Source organism: Cupressus sempervirens, chromosome 10, assembly GCF_028749045.1.
Source record: "Cupressus sempervirens isolate cs-2001-9-10 chromosome 10, ASM2874904v1, whole genome shotgun sequence".
Classification (NCBI taxonomy): domain Eukaryota; kingdom Viridiplantae; phylum Streptophyta; class Pinopsida; order Cupressales; family Cupressaceae; genus Cupressus; species Cupressus sempervirens.
The window spans coordinates 990,467,830-990,493,233 of record NC_143127.1 but is presented as its reverse complement, the minus strand read 5'-3'; positions in this window follow the sequence as shown (position 1 = coordinate 990,493,233).

Sequence of the window (25,404 nt, the reverse complement as noted above, 5' to 3'; positions counted from 1 at the left end):
AACTTTCCAATTTGAAAGTGAGAAGTGAGGAATTAAATTCCTCTTTGGATACTTATTCACTTTTCAGGTGAATAATCGATAAGGGCATTTAACCAGCCAATCCAGTTAAACCCCAAATTGACCCAAACAAAAATAGGCTATTCCTATAAATAGGAATTCATCTATGGAAAAGCTGCCAAAAATTAAAATAAAATAATTAAAAAACCCAAAAACCCAAAAAAACACATAAATCTCCTAAACAACTTTCGTGACAAAGCAAAACTCTAAATGCACAGACACACTTACTGGTCAATTCACATAATGCAAATGAGTTCAAATTTAATAATCACCGAAAGGTTTAAATTAAACATTTTAATAAATGATACATCGACCATATCATGACGACATTGGTAAAATATGAAAGGCTGAATCACTAACTCCATGTGCCACTACCAGGGATATAAATCCTGCACACTAAACAACACGATCAAGTGCAATTGCATATAATAACATAGCTGAAGCAATAAATGCATTAAATCACCTAATTTAACCATTTATTTAATTATATTAAAATAATCTATTTAAATCACTCATGTTCGCATAAAGCATAACAACGTAGGAATGAAGTAAATAACCATAGCACTAAATTCATCACATAGCAAAATCAGAGGTATGTCCAAATACAAGATAACTAGATATCATCATAAAACACACTGTCATCTCAAAATGGCATCATCATGCAATATGATTAACTGAACAACATAGTAGTCTAATATCTATGATACTGGAATCAAAGAGTAACATTTGACCCTCAAGTCCTCTCAAATGTAAACATAACATGAGAACAGATATCTCTCAGATTAAAATAAAACAAGGTAAATGCCTCAGCACATAACCCAATAAATTAACATGGACAATCCATTTCTAATCATTAATGCATTTAATAAAGATTGATTACTCTGCATTAAAAAGGCATTTAAAACACATAAGCAGACATAGTAAAAAACATGACTAACCACTACTACAGGAACCTAGTCCAGTGTAGCATGGTAAAAGAACATAGTGCAATCTCTGCACACATCTCAGGGTAATCACGGAACAACCTCATGATACCACATCGATCCTAGTAACCACTGGCACAAACCTCAATGAACCAAAAATCACATCATAATCTCAAAGATCAGTCAAAAGCATAATCAACACAATTGATAAAAAAACATAAATCCAAACACCTCAATGGTGTAGACCACTCAGGGTCAGAATCATGATCCCATCACAACAAAAGATCAGCAAGGTTGCATCCATCAGGACGACTTACAAAAGTCAAATGGGAGAGGCACTACATCAACCCTCCCAAAGACTAGGCTTACTCCTGGAAGCCTGCAATCCAAGAATAGAACCCAAAACACACAAGAACAAAATCAAAAGCGAGCAATAGGAATGACTCAACAACTCTGTACAAGTCAAACCCAAAACACTCCAACATTCTCAAACCATCGTGTTAACCCCCAAATGGGTTAACCATAAGAGAATGGGTGTCACATAGACACAAGGTCCTCCAACAAGGAACCTTCTATGCACTAGGAAAAACCATCTAGCCATAAAATCAACAATACAAGGTAAGGAACAAGCCACTCTACCTTATCAATAGGTGCCCAACCACGACATGCACCAACCACGTGACCACAAAACCAAGTCAAAACACTAAGAACTTCCAACAAAAGTTGGAATCATGGGGAATAACCATCCCAAACTTCCCAAGAATACTATCATGTCACACATGATCATTTTGGAATCCACGTAAACTCACCCTTAGAACAAAGAGGATGAAAGTTTACGAACAAAAGGACACACTCCAAGGACTACTCACCACCAAGCGTAGGAGCACAACACCTCACCAAGGCACAAAAGCTCAACTATCACTGGGAACTAGGGTAACACAACCCAACCAAACAAGATATAACCTTTCCACTAGGTTCGAAGACTTTCGTCAGTGGACACAATCATGTAAAGTCTCCTTACAAACTCACGAGATGGTAACATGTGTCCAACGATATCATGTCCCTCCAGCACCATGCTAGGAAAAATACACCTAATCTACCGCTAAACTCAATCTCTAGCCTCAAGTCAACGGTTAAAGAGAAAACTTGACTAAGACAATCCACATGAAGATATAAGCTTAGGGAGAAGGATATTATAGAGTATAGGACTGAGAGGGAGTCTCTCACTCAACCTCTACACTAACCAATCCATGATGCGTTAGGAAACTCACAATTTCACCAACCATCAACATACTCACCTGAAAACACTAACTGAGCTAGTGGCATAACCACACTAGCCTACTCTCTCAAGAGAGAAAGAATATGGAGATGTGCCAAGGTCAACATCCAGAAAGGAGAATGTAGACTCATCAAAGAACTGAGTCACTCCCAAACGATAAGGCAACATCATCCACAACAAGGAACGCTCACAAACCACACTACACCTCACAAGGGTGGTTCAGTGCAATAGGAAACACAAAAACCCAAGCACGAACTCCAACAAGTACCTAGTAGATTATGAAGACTAGATACTCTTCCATTATGAATAACATGAAGAGTTAAACTTCTCCAATGGCCATAAATATGATATGTCATGATCAAATTGGCCTCTACTCGAAAAGGTACTCAGAACATCAATCAACAACTCCAAAAGCCATAGCCTCACAGCCAGACTCGGATTGAATCCATTTGAAAAGTGTCGAAAAGATATCGACAAGGACTACAACATGAAGAAGCTAAGAGAGACCTAAGACCTACGATTGAGTCACCACTCAAAAGAAAACCACGAAGACTAAACCAACAGCCTTGGTCACCAAGACAAGCAACGGACGGAATGTCCAAATCGACACAAGAGCACACATGCCCAAAGCAACATAAGGCATGGAAAGAAAGGTAAATCACATATTGAAACCATCAATACTTTTCTTTCATAAATTCATTAATTAAGCATAACATAGGCACTAATTCATAATGAACTTAAAGATTTTCAAGCAAGGGTCCAAGAGTCACTATAGAACAAGTACATACCTTTCAATTTCTTTCAAAAATAACATTAAGTTTAATCACCATTTAAACCATTCAGTTATAATAACAACTTTAGATCTAACAAAGACACACTAGCATGTTCTCCATGATATTATCCCTTGAACGTACTACTAGAGGTTCGAGATGAACATGATAGAGTCACAACACACAACTGGGTAGCAGTAAAACACATTCAGAATAGTCATCATGAAACAAAATAAAATGCCCAAATGGGAGAATTGTCAATTCCAATAGTAAGTACCAAAAAGAGCTCATTTCAACAATAAGTCAAATGTGACAACTGCCACAAAGAGAGCGATAGATAAAATTTGATGACTACCCCAAGAGAGGAAAATACTAAAAACCAATGCTAGCCCAACAACATGAGGAAAGTACCTCCAGCCAATAAAATAAGGCATCAAACAAATCACATTACAGGTGATGACTGAGTACAGTCACACAAGAGGGATAAATCACCACACAATGCTAAGGAATACATCATCCTAGCATCGTTAGAGAACACACTCACACACATCAAGCAGTATACCTTCAGTAATCTCATGCATATGCAGACAAAATTTTTTTCCATGCAATGCAACATTTAGATATTCATCCATCTAATACAAATTTCCATAAGCTTAAGAAACAATTAGATTGGGGACTTAAGTCATTAACCCAAGGATATAGTGCAAACCTACTCTTTGCAATGATACACAATAAACACTCATTTTCAATGAAAGGAACCATTTCATCATTATAACAACAAAATAAAGAATCACAATAAGATTCATCTATATACTTACAACAAGGAGAAAGCAAGGAACAAAGCACCCAACTTCACAAGGAGAAACAAAGAGGCTCTCAAAGCCAACACATGGACACCAATTAGTGGTTCCATCCGAAAAGGGTCACACAAGCAACCAACCAACCAAGGCACATCGATACCACTAACCAAACCAGGAAGACTCACTTCCTTCTCCACACACTGCTCTAGTTGCATCTATTGGACAAGCAAGTCCATCACAAGTAGATACCAAGGAAAAAAAGATCACGAGTTCTCACCAACACACTCGCACTCAACCAACGCAACAACAACTACAAGGGCAACATAACACAGAGATCCCAATGTTTGAACATGGGCTCTGATACTAGATGTAATGCCTCGACCGGAGTTCCTTCGAAACAAGGATTCAAATCAAGCCAAGATATTTTTTTTTTACAAGTATGAATGCACATGACAACATCATACAGGGATCACAACGATCACAATGGAAGACTTCAACACAATCCCGGCAACCAACGAATCTCTGAATGCCACTACCAAATTGACACACACAAACAAAGCCAACAACGACAACGCACATGATGAGGGCACCAGAAACAACCACTCATCAACAAAACACCAAGCTAGGGTAAAATGCAGAATCCCGAAATTTGGTTAAGCCTGAAATCCCGAAGCCCTGAAAATTGGCTAAGTTTGGATTTCTGAAGCCCTAAAATTTCCTAGAATCCATAACTTATCTCTGAGAGGTCTAAAACCTATCTCAAATGATTTTTCACATATATTAAAATATATCTTAAGTATAATCAACTTATACTTAAACGATATATTTTAAACCCCGAAGGACTACAACAGAAACCCAAAAACTGAATTTCAAAAGAAACCTCCTGAATTCGAAATGCAACAACATAGGCTTGAAGAATGCCCGAAAGGGTATCCAAAACCACTCTCAAAAAGATTAGATCATGAAGAAACGTGCCCGCTGATGGCATGCCCAGGTTTTTCACAAAAACTGTGCGACACTTTTTACTAAGGGAGGGTGACACTTCTCCCTTACTGAGTACGACACTTCTCAAGAAGGCATGCGATACTGGAAAAGTATCGCGCGACATTTCTCACAAAGCTGTGCAACACTCTTCCAGTGTCGTACGACACTTCTCCAATAATGCGTGTGACACTTTATAGTATCGTACGACATTCTTTCTATGGACGTGTGATACTTTACCAATGTCGCACAATGCTAAATAAATGTCGCCCATAGAAAGTAAAAACACTACCAAAACTCAAAAATGGGGAAAAATCGACAAAAGAACCTCCACACCAGGGAGTACTGGATCCACAAAGGCTCGAGGAATGAACACTCGAGTGCAAGAACAACACAGAATGAAGAACACCAACCCATCTAAACTACAGCAGCAAAGAACACACTGAAAGTAAGCATTGCAAAGAACAAAAGCAACATCACAATGTATAGAAATACATCTCAGGAAGAAAAAACCAAACTAAGTACGTGGTTCCTCCCAACCGTCAATAGCATCATAAGACCATCGTGGATCCTAGCCATCCCTCGCGCATAACATCCCAAGCCACCAACCAAATCATCAGTACTGTCATAATAGGGATGTCACTACTAAAACATGCATAATAATAGCATAAGAAAATCTAACATGCTAGTTATAATGCATAAGATAATCCTATAGTAGATAACATCACCTATCACATGGTAAACAACAGTAAGCAACAGATATACTACTAAAGCAAATAACATCATCTAATCATATGCTAAACATCATGATAAGGGAATGCGTCAAGTAAACTAACATCATCTAAACATGATATCCAAGCATTCCAATGAAAGCATAAATCACAAGAAAGCATACTCCAGAACCCAAAGTACCAAGTGAAGACATCCAACAACGGTCACACTAGGACAAAGATCATCTCTGTACACCGATCCCTAGCAGTGGTAAAGGTAGCTACACCTCCCAACCACATGGCACTCGTAGGTCCACACCCGTCATGCTGATGGAGATAATGATCCAACCACAAACACACGTAAAGCACAACATCCAAGGCTAACACTCACGCTAGACAATATGATGGCTGAACCAAGATCCTAAGACAATGCAAGGAGTAAAGGTCCTGGTCAGACACTCAATAGGCTACTATGTAGGGGCTGACATCCTGGAGAGTCGCTTGGCATCAAAAAGCCCAAGCTTCGATCGTGTGTCCTCAAACTTAAATGGGTGCTCACACATTGTGTCCTCGAACTTAATCGGGTGCTCACACATTTTTCTTATCTTAAGTTTTATTAACAATCGCACATTTTATTTAGTTATCACTTATATAAAGCTTCCTCTGCCAACCCATGATGCCATGATCGTCAGGCTGCAAGATAGAAGCCCCCTCCAGATGCTACCCTACCCTACCCATGCTCATCCTACAACAAGTGCCCGTGGGCATGCATACTCCCATCCCAACTCCAATGATCATAACTTCCGGCAAATTCATGAAAGATCGGGCCTCGCAAGTCACCCGACAAATGTACGCGCACATACTCGTGTGTGGCACACCACCATCACGAAGATCATAACACAAGGACAAGAATGAGAACAAAATGCAAAGAAAACACCCAACTGAAAGCAACACGGGAAGGACGGATTCTACACGAATCCCAAAGCCAATTAAATCATACATCATGAAATCACTCAACCGGCCTCAATCCGAGAGTATGGATTCTACATGAATCCCAATGATGTAACAAGACCAAAAATCGTGAACTCACTCAACCAGCCTCAATCTAAGAGTATGGATTCTACACGAATCCTAGTGTTCACGAAACAAAAGCAAAGGTCCAACAAAAACCATAACAGGTGTAAAATCACTTAACCAAACACAACGTCGAGAGTACGGATGAAACACGCATCCCAATGTAACATAAAAGGTACAAAAGTGGTCTGACTGATATCCAAACGGATCATCAAGGTCCACGACCCACATTGTGCCAAGAAAACCCGAGAAAACAGGGCAGCATGCAAAACGAGGTTAAAACCCCAAAATTTTGGAAAAATTCAAAATTAAAACCCATTTGGCCTTTGGGTTCAAAAACCCCAAAAATCCAAAAATAAATGGAATCGGACACCATATGCAAAAATGGCCAGCATAACGGCGTAAAATCCCAAACCCTCATCCCAAAAAATAGGGAAATGTTCATACCCGCCCAACTGAGTAGAACTAGCATACAGAAACGGAGGGGAACACTAGTTCTCAGCCTCCAAACAAATGGCTACCAAAAACAGAAGCAGAAACAGAGCAAAAACAATAAAACGGGAAAGCCTAACCTCACAGCCAAAAGGGCAAAATGGGAATCTGAACCATAAAATAAATATCCCATAGAAGTAGCCGAAAATCGCGGCAATCCAAGGTTTCTCCGAGCTGGATCCAACGAGCCCAACCTCACGACGATTCCATGCCCGTACCTCCCACAACGAACAAAACAGTAAATCCTCATGAAGAGGATTTTGGGTTTTACTCTCCAACTTTCCAATTTGAAAGTGAGAAGTGAGGAATTAAATTCCTCTTTGGATATTTATTCACTTTTCGGGTGAATAATCAATTAGGGCATTTAACCAGCCAATCCAGTTAAACCCCGAATCGACCCAAACGAAAATAGGTTGTTCCTATAAATAGGAATTCATCTATGGAAAAGCTGCCAGAAATTAAAATAAAATAATTAAAAAACCCAAAAACCCAAAAAAACACATAAATCTCCTAAACGACTTTCGCGACAAAGCGAAACTCTAAATGCACAGACACACTTACTGGTCAATTCACATAATGCAAATGAGTTCAAATTTAATAATCACCGAAAGGTTTAAGTTAAACATTTTAATAAATGATACATCGACCATATAAGGACGACATTGGTAAAATATGAAAGGCTGAATCACTAACTCCACGTGCCACTGCCAGGGTTATAAATCCTGCACACTAAACAACACGATCAAGTGCAATTGCATATAATAACATAGCCGAAGCAATAAATGCATTAAATCACCTAATTTAACCATTTATTTAATTATATTAAAATAATCTATTTACATCACTCACGTTCGCATAAAGCATAACAACGTAGGAATGAAGTAAATAACCATAGCACTAAATTCATCACATAGCAAAATTAGAGGTATGTCCAAATACCAGATAACCAGATATCATCATAAAACACACTGTCATCTCAAAATGGCATCATCATGCAATATGATTAACTGAACAGCATAGTAGTCTAATATCTATGATACTGGAATCAAAGAGTAACATTTCACCCTCAAGTCCTCTCAAATGTAAACATAACATGAGAATAGATATCTCTCAGATCAAAATAAAACACGGTAAATGCCTCAGCACATAACCCAATAAATCAACATGGACAATCCATTTCTAATCATTAATGCATTTAATAAAGATTGATTACTCTACATTAAAAAGGCATTTAAAACACATAAGAAAACACAGTAAAAAACATGACTAACCACTGCTACAGGAACCTAGTCCAGTGTAGCATGGTAAAAGAACATAGTGCAATCTCTGCACACATCTCAGGGTAATCACGGAACAACCTCATGATACCACATCGATCCTGGTAACCACTGGCACAAACCTCAGTGAACCAAAAATCACATCATAATCTCAAAGATCAGTCAAAAGCATAATCAATGCAACTGATAAAGAAACATAAATCCAAACACCTCAATGGTGTAGACCACTCAGGGTCAGAATCATGATCCCATCACAACAAAAGATCAGCAAGGTTGCATCCATCAGGACGACTTACAAAAGTCAAATGGGAGAGGCACTACATGTGAGCTCAGTTAACACTGGTTCCATCCAACATTTTCTTCATTAACAAAGTGATCTCGGTTAACACTCAACTTCTACAAACTTCCCTTTGACAGATCGAGTGAACTCGGTTGACACTGTCTTCTTAACTAGGCAAACTTTGGAATGCTTGACAGACAAGGAAACTGTCTTCATCACCTGAGTGAGCTCAGCATACATTGACTAGAAATGATATGACATTTTGTGTAACATCAAAGACAATACATAATTAATCAATTGTTTTCAACAATACTGATTAAAGAAATGTGTATAAGAATGACTATAGACTTCCAAAAGAAAAGCTTACAAACCCTTAGATTCAGTTATCACGAAGTTGAAAGATGAATATACAACCAACCAAAATAAAGACAAAGTCTGAAAACCCTAAGAGAATTTTATAACAACATTTTTTTTCTTAATATCAATATTTCAAAAATTATATTGTGAATTATTAGAGCATTTGAAATGAAACGATTGCTTCCCATTAACAAGGAACTTCTATGTAATCCTTCACAATGTATGAAAAAAATGAAGGTGATGATAATTTTGAAGAAAGAGAAACAACCAAGCACAATAAAACAATTGAGTTTCAATAAATCCTTGAAGAGATAATAATAGATTCTGACAATAAACTATCTTTAATTTCTAGCAACAACAAATCAATTAACATGCAACAAAGTGAAGGTGAAGGTGGTGATCATGAGATTGAAGAAATAAAGGCAATGGAATAGAATCAATCAATGGATTTTGAGTAGAGCCTTCCGAAAATAATAATGTGAAAAAGATGAAGATTCTATCAATTCTAGAGGTTATCAAACCAGGCTAATTTTTCATTAATTGTTTGTTAATACAATTTAAAGTGGTTTCAATGATTTTGCTATGAACTTTTTAGAGATTATGTCTTTGTTCCTTTAAAGAAATTAGACATTACTCCCCATTGGCAACACCATGAAAATTTAGATTTCTAAACAACAAATCGTAGCTTTGGAATCCATCAGAATCATTGTTACCAATCTATTTCTGGTCACAACATCACTTTTTAGTAGATACATAAAATAAAATGCATGTAATTTACATCAGTTAAGATAGAAAAATAGAAATATGAAGTGAACCAAAATAGAAAAAATTTGGAGATGCAATTTACATTAGTTAAGATAGAAAAAGAAAAACACAAAGTGAACCAAAATTGAATTATCAAATTTGGAGAGCTTATAAATATGTTTATCACATTAAATAATTTGTAAACATTATGTAGCTAGTTCCATAATCTTAAAGCTACTTTGCAATCCACCACACTTCTACTATACACTTGCACCATGTTCCGATGCAAGGTCTAGTATTACTATGATTGAAATGAAATCTGAAACTAGACATGTCAATAAATATAGTTTATTATAATATAGTTTGTTTTATATAAAAAAATAATTTAGGAATTTGTTTAGTTTCCAATTTAAGTAGATATTACACATTTACTTATTATAGACCTCCTTACCAGGGCATATTATAGACCTCCTACGAACTTTGCACCTGGTGTATGCAATTATAAATCTTAATGTCTACGCAATTTTTATTTTGTTTTCACAAAGTTGGATATGTTTATTAATACAAAATATACAATATTTTTAAATTCTTTTAAAAATCATCTCACTTCACCACTTTAAAAATCATACCTCTTCATTACTTTGGAAATTTAAACATCTATAAATTATGACTTCCATTCAAAACAATTTAAGGACAATTTCACAATATACAAAGATGAAATATCACAACTTTGAAATTAATTTTCTTTACCTCAGCTTGGTCAAATGTGATTATAGATTTGTTTATATACATAATTGGAAAAACCATTTACACTACATTTTTCTAACAAGGAAACCATGTTACAATACATGATTTGAAATTGATGTTTTTTCATATTATAAAAAAATTGAAAATGAATGAGTATATATAAAGGAATGCAATACTCTTGTAGTTTTAAATGCCAACATTTAGTGAAAACATCTTTTTGAGGTCCATATTATTATTTTTAAGCAAAATTGTAACATTTATAGTTATATTTTTATATTTATACATATTTTTTTTCAGGTTCAAGAAGGGTTCATGGAGGAAAGAACATCTTTGTGAGGCCCATAATTTTTACTTGTAAAGAATAGAAAAAACAAAACTTATGTTACATAATTTAAGGAACTTATTAAAACAATTGTGTACATAAACTGAACATGAAAATGAAAGTGCAAGATATTAGAAAAAAATAGACAACTCACAAAAGAGAGACACAAGATTTTTGTGCTAAGTGGGAAATCCTCAAAACCTTTCGGTTTTCTCATAGGAAAAAACCATTCCATTGGAACTTGTCATTTTTATTGAGCAACAACTCTTCATTAAAATAATAGCTAATAGAATTTTTAATTTCTAGTTTTTTATTAAGATAGATGTTTAAACTAATTTCTAATATGAATTTGTAAATTTAGAAACTTAATCCATTCTTTCGAAAATCTGCAAGAAGATAAATCACGAGTGTCAAAATAAATAAAAAATAGAAAAAAATAGACATCAAAAGTCATTTGTGTATCATTTTGGACTCTCAATATAATGTAAACACTAGAGTATGCCCCTTTTATCAATGTATAATATAAGACTTCAATCCCAAGAAAGACTGGAGATTTTCTTGCCCCATTCTTTCCTACCAATGCCTATCAGAATAGTGGATTGCTTATAAATTTAAATTTTATTAATAAAATATATCAAGGCTACGATCGTTTACCAATTTTTTAAAATAAAAAAAAGATAAGTTCAATGCAATTTAACAAATAACAAAATATGAGGCTACTTTTTTTAATAGATTCCTAATATTTCTTCTTTCTTCTTTAACAAAAGCTATGAATCTTGACAACCCCTCTAATGTTCAACATGTGATACAAGCGTGTAAGTACATTTGTAAATTTATTGATGAATTCGAATAAACTCTTAAAAGAAATATAGGGAATAATAGAAAAAATAATAGAATATTTTTAACATATTGACTATGAGCTAAAAAAAATAAGGACCATTGATTAATCCCCTCTTATTATGTAAAGGAAAAAATACTTTTAATTTTAGAATCAGCATTATAATTTAATGCATACAAAAATCTTGATAAGATTATTAGATATAGGTGTATACCTATATTTTCCTATTAGTGTTATTCATTTTATTATTCTTAAATTCTAAAACTATTACGTTAATAAAAAATTAATTTAAAAAAATATACACATTCAATTTATTTTTATTTTTTTCAAAATTAAAATGTATGCACTTAACTTTTTTTAAACTTGATTATTTTCAATTTTGACAAGCTTAATTTTGTTTAAAATCTGGTAAATATTTAACAATCTTCACAAAATCTTATTTATCCACTACACTATAATTTTCACTTAGCAAATCTATTAAGCTGACGATAGGAAATTAGTGTACGACATGCTATTTTTAAACCCTGCAGTGAGAGTTCCACATAATTTCTGTATGATACGATCTGACATAAAAAATAGCAAGCACGTAGACGTCCATATGAAGACAAAAATTTGCATCATGCCATCCTCATACTTCACCTCCACAATTTGTAAAAATGTTGGAAGACCAGTTAATACACATTAGAATATGCCCATTTCAATGTTTCCGAATATAACTATTTTATGTGGAAAATAGTGTGAACTGTCTATTTATACCTCTCCTCCCCTGTACTTTCCCTCCACTCTTCTTCTTCTTCAGAAAAATGCAGAATCCCAAATGGCAGGGCTCCCTGGAAATCCCCATGGCGGCTCCACTGGATCGCGTGTGGAAAATTGGCAGTGATTTCTGTGCCCTAAAAACATGGTACCCTGCCCTTCACATTTGCGAAAGGGTGGAGGGCTCTCCTGAGAAGCCAGCACTATAAAGTCGTGGCTAGAAATAAATAAATAAAAAATAGAAATAAAATCTGCAAGATGATACAGCAGCAGTTCTAGCAGAGAAACTTGATTTACTGAAGATTTCTTTTTATTTATCTTCAAATCTATTTCGGATACGACGCGTAACCACGCTAATTTATTTAGCAATTTCAATCAAGTCGAATGCTGCGGCGGAGAGAAGTGAAGTTAAAACAAAGGAAACTTGCCATGAACAAGAAATGGAAACTTACCTTACTATGAAACAATCATCCTGCGCAAAATTTATATATAAACCAGGAACAAGCCTTTGCTGTAGACTCCAATTGCATCGAAAGAAGAAAAAGAAGAACAAATTTCAAAGAGGAGAATGGCGATTGCTGAGATGGTGAGAAAAGTTGTGGATCCAGCCAAGCGTCTTATTAAATGGTCCTTCAACTACGTTTCCAGGAAGCGCACATTTGAAGCAGCTGTGGAGGAAGCTGTGCAAAATGCAGAGCCAAAACAGAGGAAAAAGGCGAGGAAAGGAAAACATGTGACCTTTGATTTAGATAAAAATGTCACCTTTGTTTTAGGGCATGCAGAACCAGATGAGGCTACCTCTAGTCATGCAAAAATTGCTAGAGATTTTCTGGGTTCCCTGTCTCGTCGGCGTTCTGTAAAGAAGTCATCTAATAGGCTTCGAAACAGACCGCAACTCCTCAAGCATCGCACAAGTTTATTTACAATTAGTGAGGAGCAGACGGCACCCCTGCAATCTCCCACCGCAAATGAAAAGCAGGTGAATATCCAAGTTTCAAAAACACTTTTTTCAAGTTTTTCATCATTCTTCTTTACTTGGGTTTTATAGATTAAACATTCATGTTTTTCTTTGATTTGGGTTTTAGAGATTGAACGTGCATGATTGATTCTCTTTGATTTGGGTTTTAGAGATTAAACATTCATGATTTTGTTTTTTCAGTTTTAGAAATTAAATATTCATGATCATCTTTTATCTGGGTTTTAGAAATTAGACATTCATGATTCTCTTTGGTTTGGGTTTTAGAGATAATTTCATGATTCTCTTTGATTTCGGTTTTAGAAATTGACATCTGGTTATGATTTTCTCTAGGTGTTAAAAAAGAGGAGCATCATTGAACTTGGAGACCCCATGAGAAGGACCCGACGAAGGATGGCCTCTTACACCAAATGGAGTACTTTAAGTCTGTTTTATTGAATCAGTTGACAATACACCTCTTTCAATTCAATTCAATGATTTTTTTTATATAATAAATAATTGTTTTGTGTCTCTATATAATAGTTTTTGTTTTACAATCCATAGTAAATCTTTGTACTGTTTTTGGATTCAATTTATGTGTGTTTATTTATATCAATAGATCATTCTCAATTTTGCTTCTTGTTTGTTTGGCAGATAATTTGAGCTTTGTATCTTGTTCAGAGGGCCCCTCTACATCAATTTTTACAACACCTGAAGAGGAGACCAGAAGAAATTTGACTGAAATACAACTTGAGTTAGGTCGTAGGATTTTGGAAAAATTGCTTGAAGACTTGAACACTGTACCAAGTTCAAGTGAGGAGTTGACCCAGCTAAAGCTTGAGCTTGGTTATAAAATTTTAGAAAATTTGGATGAGATAACATCTCCTCCCAAAGAAAATCTTTGAGTTTAGATAAGTACTTGAAGGGAATGACAATCTTCCCTTAACAAATCTTCAAGAAGCAACTATATCCTATGAAATTAAGGATATAGGCATCACCATTCTGATGTAAGTTATGTTAAGGTAGACACGACACTAAATTAATCCTACTAATTATATTTTATGTGACAAGATGTTTATGGTTTGTCATTTCGTCTTTAAGTTCTCTGGCTTATTTGGAATGGTAGAAATGAAGTAGTTGTTCATGCTAGGAAACACTTAAAATGTTGGCAAAACAAAAGAAATGATATCAAACAATTTGATGTTGAAATATGATTAAGAGCAAATCAAGAGCAATGGCTGACACACATTGAAGAATGAGGAAAGATATCTGATGATGTGCAATTTATGATTTTGTTACTTGCTAGTTACTCACATTAAAAAATGAGGAAACATATCTGAAGATAGTTTCTGATTCCCAGTTCAAAAAGATATTATTGTTGAAGGAAGGTTAATTGTAGATACACATTAAAGAATGGAGAAAGATGCTTGATGATACAATAGATGACTCTCATAACTGGCCAGTTCAAAAAGATGTAACAGACACATAGAATTGTATTATTATTTATTGGCTCTTAAAAACTATAGAGGATAGAGTTGTATGAGCAAAGTTTTCATATCAATTTGAGATTATCTTCATCAGAAGCTCAAAGGAAGGCATTGGAAGAAGCCACAGACAATTTTAATGAAAATAACAAACTTTGGACAATTATAGATGTTGAGATTATCATTAAGCTGATACCAAATGAAAGAGTTAAAATATAAAATGCTAATTTTATTGATTCAGATACATACAGAATTGATACTAAATTATTTCACATTGATATGTGAATAACTTTATATAACCTTATTTTCCCTTACAAAAACTACTTACGAGCAACTATATATCTAACTAATTTATTTAGTTAAACTAAACTTAGAAACTAACCTAATTAATGTAATAAATCTAACATTTCCCCCTTATTACATTAATTATTTGACTAATTTATTTATTTAAACTAAACTTAGAAACTAACCTAATTAATGTAATAAATCTAACATTCCCCCTTATTACACTAATTCAATAGATCTAACATTCCCCCTTATAAGAAACAAGACATAGTTTCTCCAAAATTTTACATCTCCATGAAGTGTGTCTAATGCCTCCTTTGGTGCTGCACATGAGACGCCTTTCCTTCGAAAGTCCCCATCTCCTCCAAGTGTGTCTAACGCTTCCTCAGGTGCTATAGAAACAATCATCCTCAAGTGCTATAGAAACAATCACCACTAATATGTCTGCACATGGATGCCTTTCCTCTGAAAGTCGACATCTCCTCTAAGTGTCTCTAATGCCATTCTTCAAATATGAATGCCTTTCCTCCGAAAGTTGACATCTTCTCCGAGTGTTTCTAATGCCATTCTTCAAATCTTGCCCCCCCCCCCCACTCCATAGAAGGACAATCACACAGGCAAGCCCCCTGTTTTCTTCAGGGACACAAACCTATCAAGCCTTGACTTTACAAGAGCACAAATATTTGATTCCCATGCAATAATCATTTCTAAGTGAGAAGCTAGCTCGAGATGATAAAAATCCTTCAACCTCCATTGCCTCCAGCCTCCTATTTACTTCTATTCTTTATAGCAAAAATCTTGTTGCTTTTTCACCAACTCACATACAATATCCCATAGATTTTTTTCAATCAAAAGCAACTGTACCTTAATTTTCCATGTGTAAAATTCAAAGCCTTCAAACATAGCAATAGTAGACATTTTATCCATTTTCTTCTTGATTTCTTTGAAAGAAAATCAAGCAACTTAAATAAAATGCACAATAGAAAAGTGAACACTCTTTACAAATTTTCAAATGGAAATGCATCCAACACTACAGGAAATGGTTCTCCAAGTTGACTAGCATATGAACCAAAGCAATTTGAAAATTATGAAAGGCCAAGCAAACTCTTTGTCATAGAAACATCGCATACTCTCCAAATTGATGATCTCACAGAATACTAGATAGACATATGCTAGCATTACTCATGATCTTATTGCAAAAGAGAAAAATAACTAAATTTAATGATGCTTCTTCCTTCACTTTCACATAGTAATCTGATGGTAACAGATAGCATTCTTTGGCAATGATTCCATTCCTCAATCCATTTTTTTGAATGCACTGATAGGGAATTTGTCTTCTTGGACTCCTTTGACCGTTAGAAACATATATTCTTTCTACCAAACAAAATTATTCCTCTTGCGTCTATAATGAATGCAATGCCCGTGAGTACTATTTAAAAACTTCACTGTTGCATACAAACATTGTCGTCACTGCTAGGCACAACACATTTTCATCTCACAGTTAACTCTCCATTTCTTGTGTATCTGATACCAAATGAAAGAGCTAAAATATAAAATGCTGATATTATTGATTCAGATTTTATGGATACATTTTGATGCATACAGAATTGATACTGAATTATTTCACATTGATATGTGAACAACTTAATATAACCTTATTTTTCCTTATAAAAATTACTTATAGGAATAACTTTCGAGCAACTATATATCTAACTAATTTATTTAGAAACTAACCTAATTAATGTAGTAAATCTAACATTCCCCCTTTATTACAGATCTAACATTCCCTTCTATTTTCTATTTGGTTCATCAATTATAATATGAAATAGGAATACATATTCCCATTTTATAGCCATTCCTATTCCAATATCCATTCCTATTCTCAATATAATAATAAATACGTCGTTCACATGTCTGATCTTATTGACAATCTCATTTATCCATTTTTCCCTTCACTTTTAAGCAAGTTAATATGTTATCAGTGGAAAATGATGATTTGTTGATGATCCATATAATGTTCAGTCTATGTTTAAAATATTTATATTTTCGTATATCAAAATGCTAATGTTCTTTTATGTGAAGCTATTTTATATCTTTTGGTTATGAAAATGTAAGGTTGCATTAAAGTTACATTTCTACCTAATGCTTGCAAGGTAGTTCCACCATATAGGGGACATGTTTGTGCATAAGAAAATAATGCATCTGAATATAGCGGAAAATTTCCTTGTTTGGCAAGTTTGATCGATGATCACATTGTACGAACCTCTCATAGTTTTCCTTCACAAATATCCCTAATTGAACTGCAATATCTATTCTACTATAGAAAACAATAGATTGGGTATAAACTGTTGTGTATGCTTTGACTTCTGTATAAGTTATTGACTGCCAAGATTATCCTTTTTTCTCTGCAACAAAAACATGAACATAAACATAAATGCAGAGTCATCTAAATGGATAGTACACTTGTACTTATTATAGAGCTCCTACGAACCTTTCAGTTGTTGGCATCTGTTGCATGCAGTTATAAATCTTTATGTCTACTCAATTTTTATTTTGGCAAAGTTGGATATGTTTTTTTAATACAAGAGTAGAAGAAGGAATAATCATATTCCTTAAATGAATGTCATTAACCTCAATAAAGTTAAGACCAACAAGGCTAGTATCAAAAACATTAGTTTTCCTATTTGTTGGATTAGGAATCGGTTCTATAGGTAACATACATTTATTCACCTACTTAGTTGGTTGATATGACATGTTATGATTTGGTCCCTATTGTTTATTGAAGTTCTAATTATGTCACCATGGTTGGTTTTGGTTTTGATTAGTTTGCCATTGATTATATTGATTCTTCCAAGGGGGTAGATTTTGTTTCCATTGAGTTTGTTGCCATGGGTTCTGTTTTCATGGAGAGGCAACCCAAGGTAGATTTAGAGGTAGCCTTTTGGGTTGCTCCAACTAGAATTATTATAAGAATTATGATTATTTCATGCATTATAATTGTTCTAATTGTTCCTATTTATGAGTTGTCTTTGATTTTGTCCCCTTTGACCTACATAATTCAAATCCTACTTTGTGTCCATTATTTTGTTTATTTGTCCTTTACTTTTTTTATAATAGTTTATAGATTTTAGTATTATGGGATCCATAACATATGGTACATAAATATCAATATTATTTAATGGACATTGCCTCGATAGATGTTTTCTCTTGCACTTTGCATAGTAAATAGCCAATGGCTCAGAATTTTTCTTGTTTGTTTGACTATTCAAATGTAAAAGAATATTTATCAAGTAAGATTTTTGATCTCATCCATTACTTCTTGAACTAAACAATAGATTAGTTGCATTCACTCCTAATCCATCTCATTTCATATACTCGTAAACTGTAAAAGTGGAATTAAATTTATCTGAGCATAGCATCCATTAACCATGAAAATGTAAACTCATAACACAAAGATTTTGGTAACCTAGGAACCCTCCAAAGTGAAGGTAAAATTGGGGTGGGGATGACACCCACAAATATTTGTTGTTGCAACAAAAAAGCTTCCCTATTAGGGTTACAATTCGATCAGTTCTGATGATCTACCCCATGAGGGGTCTGCTCAGTTAAAAGCATTACAAGACTATTAGGTCTACCTTGATTAAAAAATTTAAACTTATAATAAAGTAAGTAGTTTGTTAGGAGATTTAACAAGGTTTGTTAAAACCACTCTATTAAGAGATTTTTATTGATTCATTGGTTAGAATGTCTAAGTGCCCAATCCTTCAGTTTTCTCTATCAAAGTTGATTACAAAACTTCTCTCTTCAATATCTAAATCTGATTTTCTTTATTCTTCTCTTCACTACTAGGTTGCTCTATTTGATCTTCTTATCAAACTTAACCTTCCTTGCTCTATCCTTGGCTCATTTTCTCCTTCATGCTTTCATCTCACTTCCATTACACTTTATAATGATTTTGGGTCAAATCACTTCTTAAATATATAATCATGGAAGATTCTAGATCATAATCAACAATCCACAATTCTTCCTTTTTCTATTTTACCCTTCTAATTTTCTAATTGGTTAATTTACCTTTCTTAGGATTAATGCCTTTTAACAAAATGCATATTTTTCTCCTTGATTTTCTCTAAAATCCTTAAATATCATGTAGAAGTTGTCCAAAATGGTTTACATAACTGTTTATGCCATTACAAACACATATGTCAAAACTGGTTCGCTTGACAATTGAATGTTTCGACGCTTGGTCATAAATAACATTCATGCTATCTCTCAGTTTCTATAGGCTCAACATATATTGACTCATTTAGAATTAGCTAACTGTACATTTCTAGGTCTCCACATGAGTTTTTACTCGACATGTATTGTAGGTCAATCTCTACTAGGGTGCTCAAAAGCCTTTGACTTGCTTGACATGTAATGAAATATAAGAAAATCCATGTAGCTTGGCCTTGTCTGGATGGCTCATTCATAGTGATGACTGACCAACACTACCTAGAGAATGACTAAGTGTTAAACACTAATAGACAAAAACTCTTAGAGATCAACAATCTCTTACTTTGACATTAGTGGCAAAATACAATCTGTCATGATTTAGTTATTTGTTCAAAATTACAAAAATATCAAAAATAGCACTCCCCCTGAGACTGTGACTTGGTCTTCAATTATTTTTCTATACAAAATATATACATGTTTGTAAACTCTGATACTAACTTGTCTAATAACTCTACTTCTGATCTAATCTTCTAATGTCTCCTATGCATAAATGAGTTCCCACTTTCTAAATGATCTCCCCTTTTTTGTCATGATAATTTCCCCCTTGATTTCCTTTTTTCATGATGATTTACCCCTTCTTTCAGTCACTCTATGGCTTGGGGATTAAATGGGTTAATTTGTATTTATCCAAAAATGTTTTGTGATTATCCAAAATCATCTGTAGTCCTTTTATTCCATCTTGTTCTAATTGACTCAAGAACCTAAATCTGAATTTCTAGCTAAGCAGCTAGATCAATTAAGCTTTCTATTTCGAGAGGTGTGGATTTCTCATGATTAGATTCTATGCTACAAATAGCTCTCCCTAGATTATTTATAAATGGGGTAGTAGCATGAATTGAATAGAATTAGTTTATTCTTGATCCTACTATCTCTAGCCATCAACTCAGCTAATCTTCCCTGATCAAATGTCACTTGTCTGAATGTGAGCTTGAACTTGCATTATTGCCCAATGAAATGGTACAAGCCTTCATATCTTCCTATATTTGATCAATAGAGTGTTGATTCTCCAATGTGAAGAAATCAACATCACAAAGCTTCATGTACAAAGAATGAATTACTATCAAAATTTCTTCTAAACTAGTGGTAAGTCTTGAAATATCAACCTGCCTTATTGCAAGTTTAGTTGAAACATTCTCCAAAACTTTGTGCTCAATTCCCTTCTCAAACCATCTTAGCAATTTTTTCAATGGTCTCTATATCTTTACTTTTTACTTTATCAACTATATACACTAATTATCCATAATTGGATGTTGCACATTTGTATCCTTAATATCAAAAGTATCAACAAAAATGTCCTTAGTGTCACGTAATATCTTCTTTTGTCTCAACTCCCTTTTGGTTTTCTCTTTATTTGTCTTACGACTCAACAAAGTTTGTAAATTTTTCATTTATTCTAGGGTCATATTGTTAAGGTCATATTTAGGCAGTTGGATGACCTTGTCTAAACTAATTGTATCCTATGGTGTATCAACCTTGTGTGCCACTAACTATGACCAAGAGGTACTATCACTGGATAGTGATATCTGTAATTTTTTCCACTTTATAGTTGGTCCATGTGTTGTCTCTTGTTGAGTTTATAGAACCTATTGAACAAGTCTAACAGTTAATACTTCAGTTGAGATGACACTCAATAGTTGAATAAGAGCATGAATAGCCTCTTGCTCTTTAAGTTTCTCAAACTCTGCTGACTGTAGAGATAACTTTAAGAAACCTCCCTTTGGAAAAATGTATAAGATTGTGGTGAATCCAAAATTATTTTAGGGGCAAAAAATAAATTTGTATTGGCAATTTTGTTTTCAAAATAAGAAAAAAATTAATTTTATTGGCAATTTTTTTCCATCGTATGAAAAGAAACCATAAATTTGTTTCATGAAAGATTCAATAAACCTTTTTAATGGTAGTTAGATGATCCTAAATCAATGGTATAAATCTTATTTTGGGCTAAAAAGCTAAAGTATAGCAAGTTTCAGAGAAAGTTTTTGAAATAATGAGACTTATTTTTTAAATAATGACACTTGTCCACAATATAATCTATTTCGGCCCAAAGATTAGAATGATAAAAATTTTCTTAGAAATTCTTTGGAATAGAGACACTTGTCAAATTTATGTACTTTACATATAACCTGACTTAAAGTTTTACTATAGATTTGCAAATGTGACCGTCTATTAAGACATACCTTAGAAATTGTGGGTGGAAATATTTAATTTACCATGTGGAAAGATTAGATTCCATCGATGATGTCATTGTCAAAATAAAAATGCCTACATGTATCAGTATTGGCAATTGGTCTGAGCATGGGACCTAGTTTTCATAAACTGCGGGTGACATTGCCACTCCAAAAGTGCAAAACAAATTGCCAAATTTAGTGTCCCTGCTAAGTGAGATTCACCATTTGGAAAACATTTTCCACTAATGTAAACCCTAGCTAACTCTTTCTTCTTTTCTTCCTCTTTATCATCAATTTTTCCATTTGTGTGCCTGCCCTAGTTTACATTTTGTTATTATTGCCGACCTCTTTTAGGCCGTTATTATGCTTGATTATTAGTAGTATTTTTTTGAGATTATCATATATTGTTTCACATTCAATTGATTATGTGATGAGATTACTTGGTACTCTATACTTCATGTATGCATGATGATTATTATAGTGATTTTAGTTATTGATGATGATTAGTTAGATGGATTATCATGTGTTTTCTTATGGATACTTACCCCATACTGCATGTGTATGGCATGCATGCATGTTTTCTTTATGTATGGCATTTTTGATGTGGTTAAGGAAGAGAGTTGTAGTCACTTGCTAGTCAGGATCTACATGATGCACCACTTCTTACCATTGTCTGTTTAGTTTAGAATATTGTGTTTGTACATGCATGGATTTTATGCAGATTGTAGGTATCGGGCATCGACTTCCTTGAATTGCTAGGATAAGTATACCCTATTGCATTATTGCAACGGTAAGAGAGAGGAGATAAATTCTTAAGTCCAAATCTTAACCCTTAAACCCATTTTTCCTAGAAAATTAGGACAAGTATTTGAGTTGACTACCTTCTGAATGCATCGTATGACATAAATTCAGGATTATAACCCTTTAGTTTGATCTTGTATGTGTTTTTCTATGATGGGTTTTCATATTTTGTCCTCTTAGTCTTTGGTGATTTTTCTATTAATTAAGTCAAATTAAATGATTAAATTTAATAGAAAATTATTATGATATTTTTAATATTTAATTATATTTAATTAATTGGGAAATTAATTAAATAAAAAGAATTAAATATAAAGATAAAAGTTATAAGTTTAAATTTTAGAACATGATAGTATTAATTTAATTTAATAATAATATTTAGAGTTCATTTTTAAATAAATGCTAAATACTATTATTATTTAAGTTAATAATTATTTTATTAATTAATGTTTCAAAAATAAATTAAAGCATGAAAAGATATTAATTTATTAAGAGTTTTAAAATTGCAAAAAGTATGCATGAGGATAAAATATAAAAAATAAATTAAAAAGGGGAAAAGATATTAATTTATTAAAAGTTTAAAGATTGCATAAACTGTGCATGAGATTAAAATTTTGGAGTCAAGTGAATTAAATAAAGTTATTTTATAATTCATAAACGTACATGAAAAAGATAAAGAAAAAATAGTAAAGAGTTAAAGTTTGGTGAGCAAGGAGTCCTCTCAAGTGATCACAATTAGTGCCTCGATTTTAAGAGAGAACTTCTAATCACCAATTTAGAGTTCATTATCAAGGGACCAAAGTTTTGGGGAAGGATCATGAATTTTGGAAGAAGGAAATTTTGAAAGAGAGAAGGTTTTGAGAGGAGAAATTTCTCTCACAAATCTTCTTGGGCATTGTGTTATTAGCATCAAAATCTAGGTATATCCTTGTGATTTATTCGTGTAGTTGATTACACTATTTCTTTCCCTATCTTTTCATGACTGTGAATTGATTGTCTGTGTTTTATTGCAAAGAATCTTTCAATCTTGTAATTTGGAATTTATGGTATGAATATTATTTTCGTCTATATATGAGAAGATTAAAATCTTAGAACAATCGTCCTTCCATGGAATTAAAATTTTGGAAATTAATTTGGGAGGAGTTTTGAAAGAAAAGAAATGTTTTTTTTTTTTTTTTGATGAATAGTCATTTTCTATTAATAAAATATACTAAGAATACAATTAAAAAAAAAGGAGCCAGGGGATACAAGATCACCTCGTGAAAGAGTTCACACAATCAAAGCCAGACTTAAAAACACGGCCTCAGTCGAAAACAACAACTATTCATAAAAAAATAACAGAATAAACAACCTCAGGCTACCAAGGCAGTGCCAGCCGAGGGAGGAGGGTCATCTTTATCAATAAATCCCCATGTATTAGTGTGATTGTGGGGCGGACTGGGAACATTTTAGCCATCATCAATAGTAGTAGGATTAGGGGAAGCCTCCACATCCTTAACCTCTAGCCGTGGAGGAGAAATCGCCAAAGCCAAGCGAGGAAATTTCCCAGAATGTGCCCGCCGAGGCCCAGGAGGAGAAGCTGAGGACCAGCTAGAACCACCATGGGATGGGGAAGCAGAGTGGTGCCTCCATCTACCATCACCACTACTAAGAGAGTGGTGGCAGGAAGCTTAGGAGCGTGGCGTGTGTGAGTGACAACTTGAGGACTAGCGACGAGAACAATGGCCATGAGGGTAGAGGCATCAGCCGAGGCATTCAGAGGAACTTTGAAATGGTACAAGAAGCATTGCCCTAGTGATTTAACAATTCCTATAAGTAAGCAACTTCTAGGGAAATTTTATTAGCTTGCACCTGGATCTACATAATCACATTGTTACAAATGCATGCCTTAGTGTACATAGCAATGTTAACATCCAAAAAATTGTGAGTGAATAGAACAACATTCCTATCTTTCCACAAAGAAAAAAAATTTCCATCCTGAAGTTATGCCAAATCTGAGTGAATTTCTAAGGAATTATGGGGGAATCACCCAATAGGATCATGTGCCATGAAAATGGTTGAAAGGCTTGAAAAAATCATGAATCCAGTGCCAATAATTTTGAGCATGCTTACAAAACCAAAAAATATGCAAAAAGGACTCAGGTTGACCACAAAAGGGGCATCTGGGATCAAGAATCCCCATTGTTCTTGAGCCGAGGCCCTAGGGGAAGACCTTGGAAGGAAAGGCACCAAGCAAAGTGGGCAATCTTGGGTTCTATAATAGCATTCCAAATGGTATCAAAATGTTTTCTCCATTGAGAAAGTGAAGATTGCAAATGCCACCACTAGTTAAGCATGTCAACCATCAGAAGATGGGGTGAGAGCCATTTGTACCCCATATTGGGCTTATAATTGGCAAATGGAGTGGTAGGATACCACTTCCAATCATGCCACCTAGGCCGAATAGACTAAATCCCCACCTTATGAACTAGGTGCATAGGGATGGAAGACAATAGAAGGTCAAAATTCTGTTGATCCGTACAGACAAGGTGGTACTGAACTTGCATATCTTCCCATGACTTGAAACTCATGGTGACTCTTGAAAAGAGATCCTTAAGAGTTCGAATGCCATGTTTGAAAAAATGCAGAGCACTGGCACCTTGAATCTTGGCAAGAGGAGTACTCTGAATTGCAAATAGGGGAGATCACCAAATGCTCTGTTGATTCAAGGAGAGTCCATCGCGAAATTCCTCTCCAGTCCAATGAAGCCATGGCTTAAGAGCTTCCTAGGATTTCCATATACTCTTAATAAGAAATGAGCCCGAAATGGTCATTGGCTCATGCATGATGAGAAGGGTTTGAAAACTAATCCCCTTCCATGCATGCCTGTTAATAGGGAAGGCGAAAGAAATGCAGTGCCTTACCAGAATCTTCTAGGCTTTGTCCCCAGAAATAGCTTAGATAATCCATTTTTCACAAAGAGCAAGACCCTATTTCTAAGTGGAAAGTAGGCCAAGACCACCAGACTCCCTTGGTAGACAACAAAAATCCCAAGC